This window comes from Pinus tabuliformis, chromosome 1_1, assembly GCF_031772625.1.
Source record: "Pinus tabuliformis cultivar Carrire ecotype Pingquan chromosome 1_1, CPIR1, whole genome shotgun sequence".
NCBI lineage: Eukaryota > Viridiplantae > Streptophyta > Pinopsida > Pinales > Pinaceae > Pinus > Pinus tabuliformis.
Window position 1 is genome coordinate 776425426 of NC_142297.1, and position 13882 is coordinate 776439307.

Below are 13882 nucleotides of genomic sequence, written 5' to 3' on the forward strand. Positions count from 1 at the left end.
TAGAGACGTGTTCCGGCGTCGTAAAACCTGGTATCTTATCGTTGAGTGGTTGGGTGATTCCTCCACAGTGAAGCGGTAAGTATCAATACGGACTTGTGCTCCCACGTACCGTCGCGTATATATTGGGAGACCCCTATAGGAATAAAGCCTTTATCCATAGGAAGCCGTGTCGGCCGCCCTACGATTCGCAATGCAGTGAACACAACATTCACGAAGATCGACCACCCGTACCGTAAAAAGTATTCTGTGGTTTTGTGAAAAGTTTGGCACACCCTCTACCTAGAACTCCAGAGCAGTTCCTTTTGGCCTTTTTCAGACTCTATAACAGAAAAAGTCCATCCGAGCATTTGTCACTTCGGGCTCGTTAAAACATCGAAGGAGACTAGAGTCATCTTTAGCTTTTTCTCGACTCTTTAAAACTGAAAAAGCAAGTTGTGTCTAAAGCGTCGTTAATAAAATTTATTTTAAACGGAACATAATCACCTCTTATTCCTGCGTTGATCTTTCAGTTGAAAAAATGGAGCCCACCAACCAAGGAGTTCCCCTTGGTGGAAATCCTAGTCCCTTCTCCTCTTGGGGAGATGTTGGTGCGCCCCACATGGCCACATTGTCGCTTCCAGGACTGACAATTGGCCTACCTGTATGGCTTTTTTCAACTAATGTAGTTCAGACCACCACAAATCCTGAACAGTCGAATCGACAGCTAGATGAGTCTAGAGTTAACCTCCAGCCTTCCACCTCTTCTAACTCTTCCTCTCCCCCTTCCTCTTCGCTTGAAGGAACTGGCAAAGATAAAAACCAAGTTCCTAAGGAGAAGAAGGAGAAGAAGAAGAAAGAGAAGAAGAAGAAGGAGCCAAAGGCGACTGGGGGCAAACGTGACTCATCTAGAAAAAATCCACACACAGCACTGACCGGGCCTAAATCGCCATGTGTCATATGCAAAGGAGACCACTTCCATCGTGATTGTCCCTGTATTCCCCGGATACTAAGGGACTGGTCCCCCAGATTGCACAATCCGGTAGCATCAACCTCTGATAGCCATGTTGAATGCATTCCGTCAACTAGCGAGAGTGAAGGACAGAGAGGGAGAGCAAGATCTCCCTGCAGACTGTGTGATGGCGATCACGCCATCCACCGTTGTCCATTCTTAGATGAGGCGAAGAGAGTTTTGGAAGATCGTTTGGTTTCACCGTTACGACTTCCTCCTGGATACAAAAAACTCGTGCCAAGTCCCTCGGTAGTTGAAAATCCAGCTGGCCCGCTCAAGTGGTCAGCTGAAGCGCCGGTCATTGAAAATGAACCTACTGAATCCGTACCTGACGAAAGTCAAAAGGTTGAAACGGCAGTTGACCCGGTTTCGTCTTCAGAAGATTCATCTTCGAATGACTCCATCACAGAAGAGAAGAAGGATGACACCATCCAGATTCTTTTCATCAACACAGACTCAGATGAACAAGGGGGCAATGCTCCCATTCCTTTATCGCAGGAAGGAAGTTCATCAGAGTCATATCCGGCCGTGTATTCGGTCCCACCACCAAGCAACCTGGTTGTGTCCTTTGACTGGAACCAACTAGGCAGACCCCAGTTGCCAGCAAGCATTCCATTTCGAATTATAGTTCAAATCTATAGAATGGTAATGGCTGGCACTATCATTGATGAGGGGGCATCTGTGAGTATCCTTTCCTCTATTGCTTGGAAAGCGCTTGGTTCGCCTGCGCTTTTACCTGAGATGAGAAATCTATCAGGTTTTGATAAAGGAACCAGTCGCCCTTTAGGGATTCTCCCCAATGTTCCCATTACATTGAGGAAGAAGACAGTTCAAATGAACGTCATGGTCGTTCAAGGACCCTTGGATTATAACCTACTCCTTGGACGAGACTATATATATTGCATGGGAGCGATATTCTCCTCACTCTTTAGAGTAATGTGTTTTCCACACGAAGGAAGAATGGTCAAACTCGTAGACCAACTTTCATTTCCAGGATCACGCATCGCAAATAGTCAAATACCAACCCTAAATGGTCTTTTCACTCAAGAAATGCCTCCACCCCCAGTTCTCCTCCCGATGAGTGCGAGTGATTCGGAAAGATATAACAGGAACCCAGGGGGCATGCACCCTGGCCTGCCTTGGGCAGAGAAAACCTTGGGTATAGAGTAAATTTCCGCGGGAGAATATGACTAGTCTGTACCCCGTCTGAAAAGGAAGAGTGGGTTGTTCTAGAATAAGATTCTTTTGTCAAAGTTATGTGTTTGACAGATCTAATGTCACTCACCTTTGTCCTATCTAAAAAGATTAGTTGACATAGCCGAGGAAGTGTTTCATTTGCGGCAGCAAGTAGAACAATCTTTGGGTAACCTGAAAGAGGCAAGCCTCACCCTTTAAAACAAATGTTTTGAAGGATAAGTAGGGGCAGCCTTGAAATTGTACTTTATACCTGGGGGCATGCAAACCTTTTGGAGTGCAAGCACGAGACGACTATTTATTTTTTTAAATTTTTAGGTCCTCCCTTTAAACCTGTAGGTCTAACCCTTTAAACTCGTAGGATTAGCCGTTTCCAGCTTGCATAAAGAAAGGATGTTTGGCAAAGGTGAAAATTTGCCAAACTAGGAGCATAGCTTCGTGAGATAAAGCTCCATAAAAAATAGCTATCTCACAGGAGACATTTCTTATCTTATGACTGGTATATCGAGCAGTTTTAGCACACAGTTCATGCTCGTTAAAAAATAAACGCAAGATCCGAGCATTTTTAACGCGGAATTCATGCTCGTTAAAAAATAAACATAAGCTGTGAGCAAGCTTCCCCCTAGAGTTCAAGCTCATCCAGAAAAAATGAACCGGTAAATAACCATTGTGATATGTAACCTCATCAGCCATAAAAGCCTTGGTCGTGTTTGTGCACCGTCACCTCCACTTTTCATTTGGTCGATCGTTCACCTCCATATGATTGTTTACCCATTTTGAGGAACAGCTGCGAAGAGTGATTTCACTAAGCCATCCTTGTGACACTGCCGTGATTGGAATATTCCAAACTGTACCTGGAATCTGTTGTTGCCCTGTTCATCACTCGTTCCTCAAAAGACGAGTCTTCTTTAAGCTCTTTTCAACTGACTCGTAAAATATGAAAAGGTTGCCGAGTTTTGGCCTACCAGCTCGTTAAACGACCGGAAGAGCTATCCCTCCTCTAGATTTTAATCTTTTTGGACCTGAGGGATTATTGCACAAAAAGATCGAGCGCTTGTTTAGTTCAGCTCGTTAAAACTATCGAAAATTCATCCCTTCTGTATTGTTTTATACTTTTTCGGACTTAAGGGATTAGATGACGAAAAAGGAACCTTGGAGTTAACTTTGTGTACCTTTTCAGACTCTCTAAAAATGAAAAGGACCGAGTTATCCTTGTCGTTAGACTCGTTAAATGCATTAAATAGCGACAAACTTGTCTTTAGACGAGAACGAGTTTCCCTGTCGCTAGGCTCATTAAAACATAGCGATGGGCTTGCCCGAAGGGCAGGTTATAGAACAAGCATATGTTATCCTCCTCAAGCTTGACAAAAATAAAGAGGTACTGGTCAGAAATGACTGGGGAAAAATTGGGAGAAACAAGAAAACTTTGATGGTAGCAAGTCGCTCTTGAACATGACACTTTTCCTCCGTACATCGGGTTGGGTTGTCTCATTCACCGGTCACATCCATGGTCTCGCCAAACCATCCACATTTGGGGTAATGCTACCGATCCATCGCATCAGTGTCGTTATATGTTCAAGAGAAGTCGTTTGAAAAGTGTCAACCGGGTCCCATCCACTACCATACATTATCCTTCATCCATTCATGACCGCCACCCTGAATCATATTTCACAGATTGTTTTCACCTCATCAAAATCATTAGCTCCGTTCCGTGTCATTGATGTGGGATTCATTAAGGCCCTCCTTTGACGGATCGCTCCTTGTCGACATCAGCTCATTATCCAAGGAGTTGATCTAGGAACAACCCCTTCAGTACTTTCAAGCTTGCATGCCTCAATGGCAAGTTTCTCACTTCCGGCGACAGGTATACCTCAATGACCTTCGACCGAAAGATTTTGCATGGTGTTCGACGCCAAGTCCTTTATTCACACCACGTGAATTGTACTGCAGTACCTTGAGGGTCATCATCCTTATCGGTGATTCCTCTCGCGCTTGTTAACGGTTTACATCATTGACCGGTAATCAAGCGATGTCTTTCCATGTTCAACTTCAGGAAATTCTCACATGGATCGACTTGTACATCGAGTGAAGATCGGACGAGATTGAAGACCCCGGATTTAGTTTCATCCATCCGGGCTGCGATATATATTCAGGAAATAAAGACATTAACATGTACAGCATTGCAACAGATAATCATCCTACAGAAAAGGATGATGATTTCAGCAAATCATCAGTCTACCATCAGACGGTTGTCTGTTCTATGTACAGAAAAATGAATTTATAAAGCTGAGCATGGGAATGCCCGACTCAGCTAGATCTTGAAAGCAGAATGAAAAATAATGTATTGTATTGTATTGTATTACAGGTCTCCTACCAGCAATGAATGAACTTCGGATCCCCCTTGATAAAGCATTTCGTTCAATAAACAAACTCATACTTTAGGGGGCAACTGTTATAGACATTTTTGTGCCTCGCAACATTGAGCATGAAATGTCCATAAGATAAGGGATCCAAAGTCCCTAAACATGTTGTTTCTACCCCTAGAGGAACAAGGCAAGAAAACTACAGCAATTCTCAAAAGTTCTCCACTGAAAAACACTCAAAACAAGCCAATTCTGGATCATGTCAACTGCTCCACTGAGCATCTGCGCTGAATGTCAAGTGCTCCACTGTCTACCTGCGTTGAATGTCAACTCCAACAAAGGCTACCTACGCTGAGCGTACTTGGACAAGTGGCAGGCTCATTCTTCAAGGTGTCAATGCCCAGGAAGCTTCCAAAATGACACTTGCATCAAGGAATTCGACTGGTGATGAATAAGAGGTTCCAAATCTCCAAGTGGAAGCAAGAACCTCCAAGTGGACTCAAGAACTGAAGTGGGAGAGGACACTAGTCAGCTTCATACCAGCATCAAGCTGACTCATCCTTTCTCCAAATATCCTATATATAGATCTCTCTCATGAGGTCTAGGGAGGCTGGAATGTTGTAATTGCAAAGAATTGCTGCTAGTTTGTGATCAGAATCATTGGATGTATATGCTTTGAAAGGGGGTGAAGATAGGAATTTCATTTGCTGGGAAGAGGCGCTGGATTGGAGCCCTCTGGGTTGTAACTCTTCTCAAACCCTTGTTATTTATCAATAAAGCTATCTTGTTTTCTCCTATATGCTGGTGTTAATTTGATGTATGTTTACATTGGTGTATTTGATTTATCTAATCCTGAATCATTTGTGAATATGAACATGTATCTTTGAGCTGTGTTCTTGTAGCTGTTCTCTTGTGATCTCGCAGGTATCAAGTAGCTGTTCTCTTGAAGCTGGGCAAGCGAGGAGATAAGGAGCTGCAAACACCCAAAGAGGAAGAGGATTTTGATCGAGGGACAAACGCAAGACATCGGTAGGCCCCTTTGATCTCCCTCTCTTTCATTTCACAAAGGAAGCAAAATCTAGATAGTTGTCTTTGTTTGTTGCTAAAGTACTATCACACTTTAGGTGGATAGGATCGTCCTAAATAGTCATTTTTCCCCACAACAAAATGGCGACTCCACTGGGGAAAAATAGCGAATGTCAACTCTAGCAAAGGCTACCTGCGCTGAGCGTACTTGGACAAGTGGCAGGCTCATTCTTCAAGGTGTCAATGCCCAGGAAGCTTCCAAAATGACACTTGCATCAAGGAATTCGACTAGTGATTAGTAAGAGGTTCCAAATCTCCAAGTGGAAGCAAGAACCTCCAAGTGGACTCAAGAATTGAAGTGGGAGAAGACACTAGTCAGCTACATACCAGCATCAAGCTGACTCATCCTTTCTCCAAATATCCTATATATTGATCTCTCTCATGAGGTCTAGGGAGGCTGGAATGTTGTAATTGCAAAGAATTGCTGCTAGTTTGTGATCAAAATCATTGGATGTATATGCTTTGAAAGGGGGTGAAGATAGGAATTTCATTTGCTGGGAAGAGGCGCTGGATTGGAGCCCTCTGGGTTGTAACTCTTCTCAAACCCTTGTTATTTATCAATAAAGCTATCTTGTTTTCTCCTATATGCTGGTGTTAATTTGATGTATGTTTACATTGGTGTATTTGATTTATCTAATCCTGAATCATTTGTGAATATGAACATGTATCTTTGAGCTGTGTTCTTGATTTGATCTCCCTCTCTTTCATTTCACAAAGGAAGCAAAATCTAGATAGCTGTCTTTGTTTGTTGCTAAAGTACTATCACACTTTAGGTGGATAGGATCGTCCTAAATAGGCATTTTTCCCCACAACACTCCACCTATAGGGATGGATGCCCTAACTCTTTTTGCTAAGTTACCTTCATCCCATGTGAGCAGTCAAGTCTTTATCTTCTTGGTAGTCAGTTACTAGTACTGAGCACTATACAGGTCAGGTAGCCCCGAATAGTACCACACACACTAGACCTAAGATGAACCCCCTATGAATTGAGTCTCTAGCCACCTTGGGTATTCGTTTTCATGGGATGATGAAGTATTTTAAGAACCCCAAAAGTAAACTTCTATGTTTCAAAGATGTAACATGACCACGACTGCTTATGGCATGCCTACCCTCGATGGTCCTAACCTAAACTATAAATTCTTTTGTGGCCCCTATGGGGAGATTTAATTGGTTCATATGGTTTCTTTTAAGAGTCTTACTCTTTTAGGGTGCGATATGGTAAGCAAAAATAAGGTAAGTACAAAAATATTTGTAAATTGGATGCCTTCTTATACAAAGCTTACAACTACTTAGTGTGTGGAAAAGTGAACATACAAAGTGTGATAAGATGAGGATATTCGGTGATCCATTACAATATCCCTTAATTACATTAAGTGTCAGTTTTTCCTTAAACGAAAATGATGCATGGATAATGGGTTTCTTACTCTTTTTCCTATTACACTATATGTGTCTAAAGGGAGATGTGAAACTCAAATGCTTTAAGAAAGATTTCATATGCAAGCCCAGGTTCGCCTAAAAGATGAAAGGGAAGCAACACTTACTTACTTTTTGTACTGACACTTGGCTCTAGTTCCAAAACTAGTGAAATGGAAATAATTCTTTGTTTAGTAACAAGATTTGTGGATGATGTGCCACTTACTCCTTTACTAATTAAGCTATGTGATTTGAAAAAACTAGAAAAATAGTTTGAAAAATATATGTGGAATTAGGCCACTTAATTCCCCCCCAATTAAGCTATGTGAGAATTGCAAAATAAAAATAAAGATCATATAATTACCTTACTAATTGTGATTAGTAAAGAAAATAAGTAATCTAAACTAACTCGAAAAAAATTGCAGAGGTGAAGGAAATGTAGGTTCTAACCCCGTATAGAAATTACCTGCATACAAATTCTAAAACACGGAAAATAAACAATGCGAGAGCATAACACATAAAACAAATATACACAGAGATTTTCCCCTGGATCCCAAAACCGGGACTACTAGCTTGATTTTTCATTATATTCCTTTCAATGTTACAATACATATTTATACGTGCTGAAGCATTGAATACAATGGACTGAAACCATGGACCGAAAACCATCGCGTCCAAAACCATGTGAGAAAATCATGCACAAAACCATAGGTGGGTCTGCCCAACCTAACATAGGGTCCAAAACCAAAATTTTGCGGGGCGTTGTCCTGGAACCCATAGAGTGGGGTTACCTGCACCCGTCAAACCCCTTGTGACCTCCTCACTACGCAATCAGCACAACGAAGGGGGGGGGCTCCGTCAACTACGTGGGCTAGTTGCGGAGAGAATATAACACAACCCAACATTCTCCCACTTGTTGTTTTCTTTCCACAAGAGGCCACAAGAGAGCTTAGTCATTTATCCATCCCTGCAACATCCATTGTTTCTCTACACCAAGAGAACTTCTCAAAGCTGACAGATTTTGTCAATGCATCTGTAGTATTCTTCAAAGTGTCCACCTTTACCAGCAACACCTTTTTATCTTCGATCATATCCCTCACAAAGTGATACTAAACATCAATGTGCTTTGTCTTTGAATGATATGCAAGGTTCTTTGCCAAGAAAATTGCACTTTGGCTGTCACAGTCTATCCTTATAGCTCTGGATACTAACCCCATACTTGAACACAATCTCTGCAACTAAACTACTTCCTTGCTTGCACGAGTGGCTGCCATGTATTCTGCCTCTATAGTTTATAGTTCCACTACAGATTGTTTCTTACTCATCCAATTGACTACACCTCCCAATAGGTTAAACACATACCCACTTGTAGATCTTCTCTGATCCAGATCTTCAGCCTAGTCAGCATCAACATAGCCACGAATATCCAAAACTCTAACCAATCCTGGTCTTCTTTGGCAGCACAAACCATAATCACTAGTGCCACGCAAATACTTGAAAACCCGCTTCACTGATGTCCAATGCTCCTTCCCTAGTTTTGACATAAACCTGCTCAATACTCCCACTGCATGTGTAATGTCTGGTCTAGTACAGACCATTGCATACATCAAGCTACTGACTACACTAGCATATGGAACATGGGACATGTCCTCTTCCTCTTCTCGTGTCTTGGGACACTGTTCAGTAGATAACCTCACACCTACAAGAATAGGAACCTTCACCGGTTTACTGTCCTGCATATTAAAACTATGCAATATTGTCTCGACATACTTCCTTTGGTTTAACCACAACTTCCTCTTTATCCGCTCGCTTTTAATTTCCATGCCCAAAATATAGTTTGCAGCACCAAGATCTTTCATGTCGAATTTGGAGGACAAATGGGTCTTCAAATCCTGGATAACTTCTTTGTCATTTCCAACCAGCAACATATCATCGACATACAAGACTAGATAAATAACACGGTCACCAATTAATTTAAAATACACACAGTGATCTACTTTGCTTTTGGTAAAGCCAAGTCCTTGTATAAATGTATCAAATTTCTTATACCACATCCTTGGTGACTATTTTAACTCATACAGAGACTTATGTAACTTGCATACCAGTTCTTTCTTACCCTTCACCGTAAAGCCTTCAAGTTGCTTCATGTAGATCTCCTCTTCAAAATCCTCGTGAAGAAATGGTGTCTTCGCATCCATCTGTTCTACCGCAAAAACAAAAGCAACAACAACATATAAAAGTAATCTAATAGAAATTACCTTGGCAATAGGAGAAAAAATATCACCAAAATCAATTCCCAACACCCTGGAATAACCTTTTGCTACCAACCTGTCGAGAAGTAAAAAGGGTCTTTTTCACCTCTGTTTACCCCACATTAATTATCAATCCAGGTACGATTTGTTATCTCAAAGAGTGTACTCAGTCTGAGGCAGTCACTTTTCAAGAGTAATGCTAGTAGTATAGTTCTTTTACAAAGGTAAATAAATGCTAGAAACAAACCCTAGATGTAATGGCAAGAAATTGAAATTCTTTTGCAAATAAATCATTCATTTAAGAAACTACAACACTTATCATTCAAGGGTGCAATAATGATAACTCTTCCCTTTGTAAACTGATGCAATTGAAAAGAAATCAAAGAGAAGATCGCTAATCTAGGAACCAAACAACAATAGTCAATGTTCACTACAGTTGCAGACCATTATGTTCACACCAAATCAATTACTTGAAATGATAATTCAATTAACAGAAAAGGGAACAACAACTAATCTGTTTGAAAAGATTGAACATCAAGCTTTAACTTACAGAAATGAATGAAGCAGCAATTGTAATCTAAAGGATTTAAGCAGCAATCTTTAACTCAGCAATGATTTGAACAACAATCCAAGAATGGAACAACAGACTAAAGTAAGTCTACGAAATATTGAATAGCAATTGAATGCATAGTGAACTAGATCAAATGTTAACACACAGTGAAGTTATAATGACGGAATCAGTAATCTGAGTCTTTAGCGTAATAAATATTAACCACGGTGATAAAGAAACAAAAATTGTAGTTGCAATGGAACGACAGTCCAAATGAACAACAATCACACTTAGAGGTAAACCGTAGCTAAATAGACAATAATACCGATCTGTAAATGCACAACACTGTTACTCTGTAAACGAACAGTAATGTTAATTTGTAATGGAACAATAATGGTACACAGTAATGCCAATCTGTAAGGGAACAACAATGCGATACGATTTCAGAATGAACAACATAACAATTTAGTTGTAGAAGATAACCTTACTGTTAATATATGAATTAAATATAACAGAGCCAGTACACGAAATGATATGGAACAACAGATTACTGAATGAAGAAAGTAAAAGAAATCAAACCACACACGACTTGGAATTTGAAAATAATGGTACAGAAAGTGAGTGATCCACTAGGGCCAGGCCGTTAGCCTCTAGGGACGCACTGCTGCGGTTACTCCAGAATCAAAGATGAAACAGAAACAAAGCTTATATATTAATCATGAAAATAGAGTTACAGTAATCACTCTTTAAAGAGAGTCGATGATCAAAGTTTGGTTTACAACAGTAAATTCTATAAAACAACAAAAATCTGCCCCCTGGGCTAGCAACATTGTCCCTTTTTTTAGTAGCTAGGTGGAAATACCAAAGATACATATATTCTTAAGGTAGCGATCCCTCAGGATCAAAGGATCCTGAGGGATTCACCATATCGTTATTCCTCAGTTATCTCTTCTTCCTCTTGTGCCGATTTGGTATTTCTTCTTCCTTTTCCTGGTGCATGCACTCCAATCTGGATTGCCTCGTCTGGATACGGTTTCCTGTCAAAGGGACAATAGTTGGTTTTGCCTTGTCTTTTCCTTTGAAATGGCGATCTTCCATTTTCTTCATTTTCTACATAGAAAAAGGTAATAATTAGTTATTTTACGTTACTCACAAATCTCTTAAACTTTATCATAATCCTTCATCATATGCCCATTTCATAATGTAAATAAGTTATGAATTAAAGGAAAAGATAATGAAATAAGTGGCAATTACATACCTTTTCTAGTGCTCAACACACCCCCCTCCTTACCCTTTTTCATGCCTTCATGAAAACATTGTAATTGAAATGCAAGGCAGTTAGGGAATAGGCTGGAGAAGGGTTCTCAGTCGGTGGTCTACAACCATGATTCCTAGCTAAGATTTCAAAAATATGCCCTATCTGACCTTCAGGCAATTCATATAAGGCTCTATACCCTGGTGCAGGATACCAAATGACTGGACTTCGGAACCTACAACCTAACCAAGATGGGCCTTCTCTCAAGATGAGGTCACCATAGATAACCAAGCGGTCAACAGCTAGCTTAAAATTCTCATAATTGAATGGTTCTCTGTTTTGGATATTCCAATTAGAAGTTTGGTATCAGAATTTGGCTACTGCTACGGCAAGGTCATTGATGGTAAAGAAGTATTCTACCCCTTGTCGGATGACTGTTGTGTGAATAGGTCCTAATGTCTAGATCACACCCTGAGTTCTCATTAGGCTCCTATGTTTATTCCATAATTGCAATGGGTCTCTAGGTTCACCCCTCACCCATAGATCTAATCCATTCTCTTGTCTTTGGAAGACATTGTAGGATTTAAGCCACTTTATCTGATTAACACCAAAATAAATAAATGCCTGAAGTTGGACATCACCCAAAAAAGGGCTAGGGTTCTGTTTTGTTTCTCCATCTAATACAACATTGTGCAAATAAAATTCACATAACAATCACTGAACTTTCACCCCGTAATGCTTACAACAATTTATGAAGTTGTTGAGGCCCCAAAAATCGGGTCGACAACAAGGGGGATACCCGCCCAGTCCGGACCTTGGTTGTCAGCTCTTTATCCGTTTGGTATAGCAGGTCCAACTGGAGATAATGGGACCAGTTTCCCAATATATGCGTGTGTGTAGAATTGGATGTTACTGATCTAACAGTTCGTATCTAAGCTATTCTAATTCAAACTTTAATCTAATTATGTGCTATTGTAATCTAATAAACAACACATCTAAATTTATGCTAACCCGGGATGTAATTCTTTTATTATGCGATCTAAAGAGATTTCAAATAACGACTGGTAATAAAGATCATTCAGCGATTATAAGAAAGGAAATCAATCAAGATGAACCACTTCGCATAAAAATTTAGGCGAAACAGTTGTGAACAACATATCGCATAATGAGCTATTCATACATTAAACATAAATAAATAGCTATCACCATACAAAAGTGCCAAATGATAACTCAAGAATTCATGCAATAATACATAAACAACTAAAAACTGTATATCACTTTAACATATAAGCAGAAATGGTCAAGAGATAAAAGTACCATTTATGACTGGTCCTACTCATAAGCTTCAAGCAACAATGATTTATCTCTCCTTGCCCTAACATCCACTAAGAGTACAGAAGTGCAACATCAGTAGCAGATATCAAATGCAAACATCATCAAATCTTGATCCATTCATTCACCAAAACCTCCTCAGAGGGTGCAAAACTGCATGTTCCGAGGACAAGTTTTTCATAAATTTCTGGACCCTTCTCTAAATGCATGAGAAGGGTTTAAATACTACTAACTGAATAACTTAATTACACAGATTCAGGATATGGTTTAAATGACCGCCCTTTTTCTAAGAAAAACAATTTCTAAAAATTAAATCTAATATCTAACTATTTCTGCATTTGCTCCTTAATGTTGCGAGCATTCAATATTTGCCTCGGTAGAGTCGACTGATTGTCTTCCGCTTTTGGTTGAGCTAAGCAAATAGAAATGGTAAGAGCTGGCACCATCTTTTTCAGCAAAATAGATGATATACTCGAGAGTCATCCTCTGGCTATGTGGATTTACTGTGTATGCCCAGTAATAATCCAAGTTCCACTTGGTTAATCCTCGAATTTCTTCTGCCTTTGCTTTCTTGCGTTTTCTGGGCTTACAAGTGACTGAGCAGTTAGAGACTTTTCTTTTTGAGCAATTTTCTCAGTGATGCACGATTAGCGCTAGGCGCTAATCGTGCATTGGAAACTGCCTCCATTCTTTGATCCGGGCCTTTCTGACGCGTTTTTTGCCTTTAGTGCCTTTTCCTTCATCGAGTATAAGCTTCAAAATTTTGTAAACATACTGCTTTCACGAGCTTCTGACCTTGAGCATTAAACCGCCTGTTGATATCAGCATTGTTCAACTACTCATTCAACCATGGCTGTGACTAAAAGATCTGTAATGGATAGATCAGCAGCGTTCTGTGAATCTGCGGCTCTGTTACATGTGGTATCTGCTTATGAGGGCATCTTTTCTCTGTCTCTGAGCATTGGAGCTTTACCCTTTTCCTTTATTGCTTCCTGCACATTGCTTCATGTTGTTTCTGTTTTTCGTTCCTGCAGTTCACACATGAGGAAAGAGTAATGATAATAAAAATCGACAAGAAAGCTTTACACTCTACGGATGTAAAAAAACATGCCACCTGACGTGAACTGACTCTTCGAAAAACACAAAACTGTCTTTCATCAACACTTGGCGTATCATTCATTAATTATCATTAAAGCGCGTATTCAATTTTTGTGTTTATGGACAGCTTTTCTTAAATGTTGAGCCGGGGAAAATCTGCGATGGAAAGTTTCTGCGATTCGCATCGCAGCATCGCAATGTCGCATTAATGCATTTTTCATTAAGATGTGTTATCACAGGGTTTCTCAATCGCGCTTATCGCAAGATCGCAAATCGCAGTATCGCGCTATCACAAGATCACAGATTGCTATAATTGTTAAATGATTATGTGTTTTTTATGCGACATTGCGA